This window comes from Parasteatoda tepidariorum, chromosome 4 (genome assembly GCF_043381705.1).
Source record: "Parasteatoda tepidariorum isolate YZ-2023 chromosome 4, CAS_Ptep_4.0, whole genome shotgun sequence".
Classification (NCBI taxonomy): Eukaryota; Metazoa; Arthropoda; class Arachnida; order Araneae; family Theridiidae; genus Parasteatoda; species Parasteatoda tepidariorum.
The window spans coordinates 71634338-71648169 of NC_092207.1; positions in this window are offsets into that span (position 1 = coordinate 71634338).

Sequence of the window (13832 nt, forward strand, 5' to 3'; positions counted from 1 at the left end):
ATACTTCTTCATAACAATGTTCAGCGTATTGTTTTAAGTATTTTATATACACACTTAATAGCTAAATCGCGTGTTAAGGCTGTAGAAAGAGTATAATAATTTTCTTTCTAAAAATGTTCTTTCGTTCTCCCTAGCCTTGTTTTCCAAAATACCTACTTAAGTCGTAAATTTAAATCTAAATATGTAACAACCTTGTATTCTATTTTGGATTTATAAAAATAGGGTAAACGGGGAAGTAAATTGAGCATATTGTATTTAAACTAATTATTCGCGTTCCTATTAGAGCTGTGTTGCACTATTTCAAAAAAAGTATATTAAGTAGAAGTATTTTAGTTTCATTTTTAGTACGATTTATTCCAATAACTTATAAACTGTAATTTTTTTATACATTTTTTTGCAACTTTTATGGAATATAAGCCAAAATATTATGAAATATTTTATTAAACTTTTCACGTTACTTTTTGTTACAAATGTGTGTTTTTAGTAAAAGTAATTTTATTAAAAATTTTGATGGTCATTAAACGAAGGACCAATTAAAATAGGGGAGATTTCCGTATCGTGATCTGTTTCAGAATAAACGCGAAGTCTTGCCCACTTCGGGGCATCGGCCCACTGGAAACTAAAAAAAAAAAAAATCACAAAAAGAGACAAACTCGAAAGGTATAACTCGCAGCCAAACACCGGACAAACATCTATATGTTTTTTTTTAAATTTTCCCCGTTTAAAATAAATTTATTATCTTGGCGATTGTAGTTAGCGTGGCAAATCACGATACAAAATATCCCCCTAAAATATAATGTAATAATAATTAAATGCTTAATTATTAAGAAAAGAAGCCAAAATGATAAAAGCAATTAAGAACTATACTTCCAGTGAAAAAACGCGCTATGCAGCAGAAAATGCAAAAGGAATTTAAACAAAACAAACAATGAAAATTATGAAAAAATACGACAACAGAAGCTGGCGTCTTCAAGGGGTACTAGCTCCGGAAGTCATAAATGAAAAATGCAATTTGGTTATAGGATTTTTTTTCAAGTAAGTTTTTGAGCTTTTTATTCTTATGTATTAGTCTTAATTTTATACTTTTGTATTTGCTTTATGTATTTTATATTTTGTATTGTATTTTCGGTTCCTGGACTTTGGAAAAACCTTTGGGGGGTGCAGAGAGAGCAATTTAGACATTTGTCGTGCTCCCTCGATAGAAAAGGTTTTGCATTTATGACTTCCGGAGCTGGTACCCCCTGAAGACGTCAGCTTCGGTTGTCATATTTTTTCATAATTTTCATTTTTTCATTTTTCATTGTACCTTTTGTTTAAGTAAATGCCTAAGTTATCACTGCGCTGGGCTTCTTATGTCCATTTAAATTTTTTGACTGAAATTAATTGTGCTTTATATAGTGGGTTATTGAAACTCTAATATGGATTTTTTTTAATGAAATAATTAAAGTAAAAATAAAATAAATGATAAACTAATGATGGATTAATGGATACATCTGAAAAAAAATTAACAGAATATTTCATGCTGAATTTCACATTCCATTTTGAATGCGATACACGAAAGAAAAAGTTATGGTAATATTATCGTACTTGTACGATAGTGACATCGACGGTAAAAAAAACCCCATAAGATTGGTAATAAAATCTACATACCAAATTGTTTAGCATTCAAACAATTCATTTAGTAATTTTACGTTCGTTATGGTAACGGTTTGCTGGAAATTTTGGTTTCCATAATTGTAATTCTTATTACCACGCACTTGCTGTAAGGTATCATGATAAAATTACCAATTTTATCACATTTAATCTCAAATTGACATATTATAAAACCATATTTTATTGTTAATTTTACCGAAATCATTTTCAAAGCGCTTCGATAATAATTACCGAACTCGATAAAAATTACCGATTTCATCGAGCCAGAAAAACGGTAAATTGTGTCATATTCCTGTAAGTTTTGACCATACTTTTTTCTCGGTGTATAGTGAATATTCTTTGACAGTTTAGATGATTTTTCAATAAATAAATAATGAAAACGCTCATAATTTTAATATTAAAATGAGTAGAGAAAATCCAGACTGAGTGATTTAGCTGAGTTCCCATAAACCCAGGAACGCGAACAATTTTACTGCATTTCTGCCATATGTTTTGATCAGTGTGCAATCAGGAAAATCAGTTCATCTATAAAAAAGCTATATATGTAAGTATTAAAACCTATATTCATTGTTACAGGACAAAGTTTGGAGCAATCTGAGAAAATATTCTACCATCATATTAAACTGCATCAAAGTAATGTAATTTCTATTCTATGCTTTTGTAAAAAATAAAAATATTTCTTAAAATAAACAAAAAGAGAAATTTTTTAAACATTATTTTATGACATAATTACTATACTGCAAAAAAAAAAATCCGGGTTAAACTACGGTATTAAGTACTGGCAATTAGGGTGCATCATCCGTTCAGTCCATTTTTACCGTAAATTATTGAGGAGCAGTTTTTGGAGTAATATTCATTTAATTGGAGTGAGTCAGGGATTTGACAGAAATTATTATTGTATAATTACGGTATATAAGAATTTTTGTACCAGAACTTGTTCCGGTAAAAATGGATATTACGGTAAAAAGCACCAGTATCCTGAGTGCCGGTACTTTGGATTCGATTCAGAATTCTTCGCATTGCCATTTAAACGCATTCTTAATTTTTCTTTTTCTAGTACAGTATTTAAAATGTTTGCATTGCTAAAAATTTCCCATTATCATCCGAGAGTGAATATAACAAATATTTCATTTTCAGCCCTTATAGCATCGTATAAATTCCGAAAAGCATGAAATTTCTGTACATTAAGGTTCCTTTTATGTTACTTTGAAATAAAAAAAATTCCCTGTAACACTTAGATTGTTTACTATTAAATACACTGTGTCTTATATCCATGATTGGGCCAAAATTCACAAAAGTTAACTAACTAATAAATTTTTAATGCCATTGAAGTAAGGAAAATGATTTTTTAAAAAATATGTTCTCTCGTAGGAAAAAATATGTTCATGTCTTATAAGTTTGTAATGAAAATAAAATTTTCTGATAGTAATTTCTAAGTATATGTGCAGTACGCATAAGTAAAAAACAGAACTTTGCCAAAACCAAATAAGTTTTAACATATTCATTAAATTTTTAGGTTCTAGCATGCTAGAGCAATGATTTCGTAAACAAAACTTTAGTGTTGTTCTTTTTTTGACGAGTCTAGACTTTTAATTGACTTTTAAGATGTGAAATTGAAATTGTATATTTTTAAAAATTACGTAAGTGTTTGTATACCTCATTAATCAAAATTATTTCGAGCATTACACATTGTAAACCCATTAGAAAAAGAGTTTTCGCTAAATTAGTTTATATTTTTTATTATTTAATTGTAGAAATAAAAAAAAGGAATTTTATACAAAATTTTTAATTGGATTGTCACGAGTGTCTATTAAAATCACTTGATTTAATTGAAAATGATAAAATATTCACTACGTTATGGTCTTTCCTTTCTGTTCTGCCACCTTAATTCAGACATAAAAAATAATGTTTAATTAGAGAAAACAACTTATATCTGATTACGTAAATTCAAACAAAAAAATAATGTAATTAAGAATAGTATTGTTTTAAGTGCATACAATTAAAATGAAAAGCAGAAATATAGTTTTCAATTACAAAAAAGACCAAACAATTCATTCATTTCGGGTTTATTTTTCTAAAAAAAGCTTTAAATTTTTATAATGTATTATAAACTAGATAATTTACATTTTAATTTAAATACATCATTTAGGAAAAATAATATTAAAGCTTCTAAGAAAATTGCATTAATTTAACATACTTTAATATGTTCAACAGCATTTTATTAAAATTACGCATTATACAAAACATAACCCACGCCACATGATATTTTTTTTAACATTACTTCCTGTTTCGCATTATTCTGTACAATATATTTTCCTTCCAAACCATCTGTTGTTTATCTCTGTTGCTCTTCCAAATTTTCAGTTTGTGAAATATTGGTAAAAACAGCTGTGTATGAGTCAAAATAATTTTCACTGAGTTTAAACGAATCGATTTCATTCAACTTAGTTTATGTTGTCTTTTTGAGATTTAAAAAAATTTAGAGCTAATAATGAAAAGCTTGCATGATTTCATCAATAAAAGTAAATCGATGGAAAACACCTTAAAATCTCTAATGGTTTTTTCATTAATATTCTCGATAGTAGATTTTGGAAGGTAATCAGAAAATTGGCGTATTAAAACTTAAATTTTGTAGCAGTTCTTTGAGTTTTTATTTTTATTATTTGATAGTTAGCGTTGTTTTCCGAAGATTTGTGACCGAGAAAAATAAAAAAGCCATAGTTCAAGTGCCTTTCAGTTGAAGCAATGGAATGATTTTAAACTATGTATATTATCTTCCCGTGAAGAATTATCTGGGCTTTGGAAAAGACAAATGACTTAAATCTCTTAAAAGTTATTCAAAAAAATTTACAAATCGCTAATTTGGCAACATTTTTTAAAATGAAAATTATAAAAGCCACTGCCTTATTCTCAGTTTTTGCAAATTTTTATGAACCCAGCATTCAAGTAAGTTTTTAAATATTAAAAAAATGAGACTACAAACGCTTATCATTTTTACAAAACTGTGCTTTTCTCCGTATTGACGTTCTGCGCCATTTTCAAAATAAGTGCAGACAGCGCTAGCTTTGGATATGCTGAATGTAGACTAACAGTCATGAGTAGCATTTGCGAACTCATAGCAGTTATAAAAATAGCATAAAATTTGGAAAAAAGGCATCATTTAATATTACGACGGAGCCTTCGAAAAAAACAGTCTTAAAACAGACTCATTTCAAGTGTTTTTTAACCTTTGAATAATAATTCAAATTTTCCATTTAATTTGTAATTTCTCGTACGCCACTTCACGTTTATATTTCAAGTTCACGTTTTTATTCTTTTGTTTCCTCTTATTCACGTCTGACAAGTCTTAAGAATTGGTACTTGTTTTTGAGTGCTTGAAACATGTCGACTGTTGTTTCCAATTTGCACATTTTAGAAGCGAATGAAGTTTTTAACCAAGTGATATTTATTATTTGGTTTAACTAAATATGTCTGTGTACGCAATAACCATTTAGACAAAATACATACAAATTAATAACAAAATTTACCCGATTATTTTGAAGATGAATTAATAATGTTTAAAAACCTTTTTCGGTGATGAAAAAAACGTAAACAATTATTTTTTCAGCTGAGATGATGACTCTCAATTAACATAAAGTTCTACTTTTAGCTAAAATTAAAAAAAAATTGTGACGAAACTTACTAGTTTTAGATATTTTATTATAATAACAGTTCCCTTTGTGAGAACTTGGAATTATAATGGCCGCAATCAAACGTATATTTCTGCATATACAATTCCATCGAAGGGAATGAGATATGCTAATTTGGCGACAAATCACAGAATAATAGACCAGTGAGGTGAATATCTGATGCTTTGGTAAAATCACAATTGATCTGACCTCATGGATCTCTGTAATTACGTGTACATAAGGATAAATACTATCGATTTAAAAATTTACAAGCACACACGATTATGTTAATGTTAATTACTATTTATAAAAAAGAAAAGTATCGATAGTGCCACTTACCTTTCTCACTGAATTTTTTAGATAAGTACTTTTCACCATGGAATTGAATCTTGAAATAAATAGGCTATGATTATGTTAGATAATAAAGATTTTAATGCAACTCATTTTAAATTTATCACCAAGTCCTTACAAACTAAAAAATTCGCTTTTTATATGAATGAATATCTATTGAGCCGTGGTGACTCAAGGGATAGAGCTTTCACCTTCCAAACCAATCGAATCCCAGCGAGGGCTGGTCAATACGAATTCCGCATCCGGCCAGCACCGACCATGGTGCTGACGTAAAATATCCTCAGTGGTAGACAGATCATGAGTTAGAGTACCCCTGCCGTCAGGTTAACCGAGGGAGGTTTTCGCGGTTTTCCTCTCCATGTAAAGCAACTGCGGATTAGTTCCATCAAAAAGTCCTCCACGAAGGCAAATTTCCCCCGATACTTGATCCAGTAGTCCTCTCGTCTTCTGGATTGGGTTCAAAATTACAATGCGATGGAGTTGAACATAAGTCGTAAACTCAAAAATTGGGTCGGTTGTTCAACGATGGTTATGAAATGGATTTCTAGAGAGAGTATGGAATGGTGAAAGGCAAGTTTACTCTAATGAATTGCAAATAAATTTGAGACCATTGGTTATTAATTCATAGATATAAATATTGTGGTATAAAAGTAAATAATATAAAAATCGAAACAGAATCAGGAAAAACACAACACTGGTCTTTATTTTATGCTAAAATTAACAACGGAAGGTGCCTTATATCCTCTATTAATTTATCTTTATGCCCTTATTAAAACTGAAGTTGAAACTATACACGTTATAAATCGCAAATTAATATTTAAAATATAAAACACATCCGAGAGCTTAAGTAATTATGACATTAATAAATTTTTAGTCTAACCATCTCCTTGTACCTAATCTTAAGTACAAAGAAATTATATTGCTTAAAAACATCAGTTCTTTATAACTCTTAATGTATTTTTTCGATAGCGTCTATGTGTTTTTTAAATCGGTATTATAATACTACCATAGGCAATCGAAATTATTTTCTTTGTATTGTAACTTCATATTTCTCAACAAAAACAATTTTGCGTACCACGTTCATTCTATTCTGTATGTTCGCAAGAATTCATAAACATAACGGTAGTTTTCATTCGTCAAAATGCTATTAATGGTTAAAATGGAAAAAGTTTCGAAAATTTTTAAAAGATTATATTTTTAAATAGCATAATATTTACAACCAATAAAACAAAATTTATATGGTATTTAAAATGCTCATTTGGTACTTTTTCCATTCAATGTGATCACGCACTGCTTAATAAGTTACTGTTAACTTGAAATTCTGGTTTTTAAAATTAAAATTTTTATTACCACACATTTTGTAAATTTAACCAAATAAATGGTTTTTATGCTATGCTCTAAGGTATCATGATAAAAGTACCAAATTTTACAGCATTAGCAAATTTTATCACTTAATTAAAAACTATATTTTATTGTTAATCTCACCAAACTCCACTTCATTAAAAAACTACCGAGCTTTTAAATGTTCTCATAGAGGCAGAAATATGGTAAAGTTTTCCATATTCTGGTAGTTTTAACCATTATTTTTCTCTCAGTATTCCAAAACTCAATTAACCCATGTTCGAAGATTTACATTAATTTCATGAATCAGTTATTACAATATATATAATTTTTTTCAAAATAAAAATACTTAAAATACTGTCATTAATATGTGCAACAACTGAATAATGATTTCAAACAATAAAGCATTTTCACAATTAAATAATACGAAAACCCATGAAATAGGAACAGTACTCTTAAAAGCAGTTTTTGTTATAATGATTCATAGAAGTATAATTTAAGCATAATGAAATGATGATTAATAAATGAAATTTTAACGTTTGGTTTTGCCTGTTCAATTTTCAGTTCACCGCGAAATTAATGTTTGAACGACATTTCAGGTATTGCATGCGAGCACACCTCCATATAAATCCTATCACTGACACGGTTAAAGCAAACATCATTCCAATCACCCTAGAATCTATAGATGTTGCCCTTCAAAATAATTTTAAACTCTGTTTATCTGTCACTCAATCAGCTAGGAGGAGGATAGTCGTGTCAAAACAATGTGTTCGATGCTTTTAGAAGGGTGTGTTGTGGATCCCTGGAATTGTTTGCTCGGCGAGAGAAGACGCATTCAGTGTCTTCTTTGAGAATTGGTGTATATCTTCCTGCTTTTGAAGGCTGGAATTGTCTTGAGAGAACTTTTATTTGAGGAACGTGCCTCAGTTTGGAATTTTCCAATTATCTAACTTGCATCACTCGGAACAACTTGTTTATAAGGCTTTGAAATAGGCCAGATAAAACGGTCGGTTGAAATAGTGCATTTTGTTGCAAAGTTTTGAGGTACTTCATATCGGAATACGAAACAGATCTATTTTAATACCAACTTTTGTAAAAATGTTATAAACTTGTTATGGCTGTGTAAAGTTACCCAATCATTGCAGTTCCTTCAATTTAAATTTTAAAAGAATATTTAAGTGAAAAATACGAACTCTAGTTCGTTTTAAACTTTTAAAGTATTTAAATGAACAGAATACTGTTATATTTAAATAAAGTTTCTAAATGTAGGGTATAATTGAATAAAGCAATCACTGTTGTATTAAAATTTTAAGTCATACTTATTGTAAGAGCTAAATTGACCATTATGAATGAAATTAATGTTGCAAGTATATGAAAATAAAAAATTAGAACAAGCATAGCATTTAATTAATTTTTTAAACAGTACATAGAGGCAAAATATAAATGTAATGATCTTATTTATCTAGTTATTAACGTAAGAGCATAAATCTTGAAATAATTCAATGAAACCTATAATAAGTGCTTATCGGTCCAGTGATACATAATTCTCATATTTTAAATACATATAAATTGAAAAGACATATAATTTTTTATAGCAAACTGAATGCCACTTGAACCTTGCCTATTGCTCCTGCTTTATGACTTTAAAATTCTAGTAAAATTACGTTACTGTATGTTAGCGCCATTTCTTATGACTTTTGTTCTGGTAATAAAAACCAAAATACGCGGTATTTAAAAGCATTCATTTGCTAATTTTTCCAATCATATGGTAATGATTTACCGGAAATTCTGTTTTTCAAAATTATAGTCCTCATTACCACACATTTAGCAAAAAATACAAAATTGAAAAATGAATTTAATCGAATTAATGGTTTTTATGCTATACTCTAAGGTAAATAAAATGATAAAATTACCGAAATTTACCTCATTAACCAAATTTTATGACATTTTATAAAACTATATTTTATTGATAATTTTACGAAAATCATTACCAAACCGTTTGGGTAAAAATTATCGAGCTTTTTCGTGCTACTATAGAGGCAAAAATGAGGAACATTTTACTATATTCTGACAGTTTTAACGAACATGTTTTTTTTTTATCTGTTTGATGAAAGAAATATCAATTTTTAAAAAAATTAGCTTTTTAATTTTATCAAAACATTTATAACAGGCCTAATAAATTAACTTTATTAGGAGGTCCACTACATATTTTGCTGTTTATAGAACAATAATTAAATAATTTTCAGTTGATTACTGTTTATCTGTTCAGTTATGCATCTTTCACGTTACTTTTACATAATTAACTAATCCTAAACTTACTAATTAATAGAAGAACAGTATAATAATTATGTAAGACACTTGCATATAATTATTTCAGCATTATTTGATTTTACGAATCTATCTAGAAGAACGGAATTAACTAATTACACGCAAGAGATAAGAAATTTTTTACACTACACTAGCTAGCAGTAGTTTACGAATTATAATATCGTTATCAAATGAAGAAATGAATAAGAAAGTCTTGAATATCCTCATGGAGCGTCACACTCATACGTAATGAACTAATCATGTGGTTTTCTAAATTGCAATTTTATGACCATAATTAGTTTAACGGTTGAGTCTTTACCTAAATATAATTTTAATTGCTCGTAACCAAAATCTGTAATAATAAACTATCACAAATAGTTAATTTTTTATCTCTTGAACATTAATATAGTTAAAGTTTTCATAGTGATTATTGATGTTTTTTATTTAAATCTACGGAAACGTTTAACTTTTCAATTTTCATAGAAGAAATTAGATAAAAAGATAGTTTTTTTATGAAAATCGATTTTTTCTTTACACAAACATCTGTATTTTTATTATTTCAACATTCATTTTATAGCTCTGATTTTTTTTATTGATGGTTAATATTGAAGAAGTAAACCTTTAACTTTTCTATTTTCATAGAAAAAAGTAGATAAAAATAAAATTTTGCAATGAAATTAGAAAAAAATGGAAGCATTTTTTGTGCGAACATTTGTATTTAATTTATTGTTAGTGCTTTAAAATATAACCTTGATATAGATAATTAGTTTACTTAATAATGAAATAAAAATAATTCATATGAAGAATTTCCATTTTTGTATATAATTTTTTTCGATTTAGAAAAAGTAACTACTGTGCAACTGCTTTTCTATTTAAAATAACATTATCATTCATGATTGGAAAATTTGTTTTTGCACATAATTATATCAGTTGTAATAATTTTTATAGACGTTAAATTTTGTTTGTAGATCCGTCTTTTCCTGAAGCAAACACAAGTGGCATTTCGCAGCAAGAAAATGACCCTGAATGAAATTAAAATCGCTTGCGAAAAATCATGTACTTTCGATAACATTTTGAAATCAATGGCAGTAAATCTCTAAGAACGACCAACCTCCATTAACGAACATTCTACTGTGGAACAGAGTGTGGTAGCTCCCAAGAGGTTATACTGTATATTCATTTTTATTTTACAACAAACAATTATAAATCTAAAAGCAGCATTAAATATATAGTCTTCTATTTCTTTTGTATTAATGTTGTATTAATTTATTATTACCGAATTATAAAAGATTATAGAAGACCATGAGTTTCGTTTTTAAAGTTTTTTACCAAAATTTGAAAAAAATGTAATTATTTGAGACAAGGCGTTTCCTAACATCCTGGATTAACTGGTTAATAAAAGAGTTTACTCCATTGGTAATATTAAGTAAGAATGTTGGAAGTGATTTAATGTTCACATATTTAGAGATTCCATCAAGATATAAGCTACTAAGATTAACAAGATCATATGATATGTATCTCATACATAAGAATTAGAACTTAAGTAGCATTTCGTATGCGCCAGGGAATGCGTATTTTACTGAGTTCGGTAACATTGAAATTGTCACTAAATGGGTAATACTCTCTAGTAAAATAGTTTTCTGTCTACTCAATAGGTGGCGGCACAAACTTGAGAAAGGCATCTTTATTGCTAATAATCTTCTTAAATTTAAATAAGAAAGTTACGAATTATGATTCGGAAAAATAGTCATTTCTAGACTTTGGAAGAAAGAAAATAAAAACTTTTCAGAAGAAAAATGCTGAAAAATAAAGGGACAACTTTATTCTGATACTACCTTCAAAAATATTTTTTAACTTTACAAATGCTACAACTTATATTCAGCTGTCGATTTTCTGAGAACATTTATGCAGTTAACCTTTTATTTGACTCGTTCAAAAAAATTAGCTTTTCTATTCAAAAGCATTTTGAAAGTCTCGAAAAAGGCTCAAAATCAATAAAATTCAATGCTTTCACTACCGTCTTACATTCTTTTGACTTTTCATGCTCACTCTAAGTGTTTCCAAGTGAGGAAGTGGATGTATTCCTTGAAAGCCTGTGGAATCATTTGTATGAAACTTTAAGATTCGATCGCCGTTTCAACAAAATTTTTATTCGCACAACCTACTTTTGCACAGAATAATCGAAGGGTATGATTGTATTCCACACAATTTCTTTTCAAATGTTCTAGCTAGTTTTGAAACATAACATATATTATACCATTTTTTGCTTTTCTTAATAAAAATATAAATAAGTTTGAACTTAAATATATACTTTTTAACTACTGAATATTTATTACATGCAGAAATCTGTAGAACTAATGAGATGTATAATTGAAAAATAAATTCAGAAAAGAACAATATAATTTGTATTAGATTCAATTATTTTTACTTGCATTGAAATAAATTACTCTTTAGAATAGAACTGGAATCAGATAAATAATGAAGCAATAATTCTTATCAATGCTTGATATTTTGTAATTAAATAAAGACTGACATTATAATAAAGAAATTCCAGATCAAATTACTGCTCGTCATCCGTAAAATTCATTTTTACCATAAAATATTGTATTGTAAGTAATATTTATTTAATTAGAGTGATTTAAAGACTTTACTATATAATTTACTTTAAAAATTTTCGTTTTTCAAGTAGTTTGTTTCGTAACATATTCCGATAGAAATGGATTTCGCGGTAAAAAGTACTGACTTCCTGAGTGCCGGTACTTTTCACAGTAATTCGATCCGAAATTTTTTACAGTGTAGTGTTACTGTAAAATATTTTGAGAAGCATATAACTAGTATTAACAATGCACAGACATTAACATTTATAATAAACATTAATAAATTTAATCCGAGATGATATTAATGAAGGGAATTATTGCTTTGGAAAATTACTTATCACAAATAAAATTAAAAATACTACGAACTCTTCTATTAAACGCAATTAATGAATTTAATATATAATAACAAAAGAAGAAAGAATTATTCCAAAATTATTTGAGAAAATATTTACAAAAATTATGAAGGCTAGTAATAAATTTATTGTCGTGCTAATGATAAGAAGCAATTATCAGTGCAAAATTAACAGTGATGCACAGCGAAAAAAAGTAAAATTATAGAGTAAAATTGCTGTACTCTATGATAATGACATTTCTGGTATAAAAAAAAAGAAAAAGTCGTAATTTTGATATTAAAAACCAAAAATATGGTAGATAAAAAATTCATTTGGCACTTTTTCTATTCATATGGTAAAGGTTTACCGAAAATTCTGGTCCTCAAAATTATAGTTCTTTTTTTTTGCAAATTTAGCAAAAAAAAAAAATACAAATTTTGAAAGTAAATTTAACCGACAAAAATGACTCTTATGCCATGCTTTAAGGTATAACGGTAAGACTATTACATTTTCCAAATTTTATCACATACTGTAGAACCATGTTTTACTGTCAATTTTACCAAACTCATTACAAAAGCCATTGATAAAAATGACTGAGCTTTAGTTAGTTCCATAGAGCCCGAAACACTGCAAATTTTACCATATTCTAATAATTTTAAGAACACTTTTTTTCTCAGTATACAATCATTACACCGTATTATTAAAATACACACATTATCATAAACCGTAACAATATGCTTAATATTGTGGGGAGAGTAGTTACCGACTATGTCAACCGTCATCTATGAAAAGGTACCCCGACATAGAGTCGAGTTAACATGTCTTATATACTAGTGAAATGCAGTTGTAATTTTGTAGTGGTAGATACGCTACAATATAATATATATGAAATAAACTATTATATGCAAAATATTTTGAGAAACATTTAACTATTAACTTAATCTAAGCATATAGCAGTAACTCATACGTTAGTTAACCCTAGTATACCAGTTCTATCAAGTAACTATAATAAATTTAATACGACATGACACTGTAAAATGCCTAAACGTTTTGTGCTTCGTAGCGCTATTAATAAATCAAGATCCTGTTCAGATTACAGAAATTATCAAGCATATATATTACACTCATTAGTTCCTCTATGCTCTAAGGACTCCCAAGTTGTTCATGACCAAAAGTTATACATATGATTTTGTTCGTTAAGTTATGATGCGTCTTCTATTCACCCAAGCGGGAAAATTATTTTCCTGTTCATTAGGGACTGACGGCAGGAAAAATGTCTTATCAATTCATTCTTATCAGATTTGTTAGACAATTTGAAAGTAATGTTTCATTCCTAATTTATAATTGTAATCGATATCATGCATTTAATTGATTTGCTTTTAAGATATTTTATATTGTGTATTCTATTATCAGTTTATATGTTAGGGTATGTATTTAAGTTCCCTGCACAAAAACATGCATTTGTAGTATAAAACTAATAATTAGGGTTGATAATTTCTTTTAAAAATCGAATGAATCGTTATCAAGGTTGATGAAAGTAGCGGAAAAGGGATTAAAATAATCAAGTACTGTTACAACTCAGA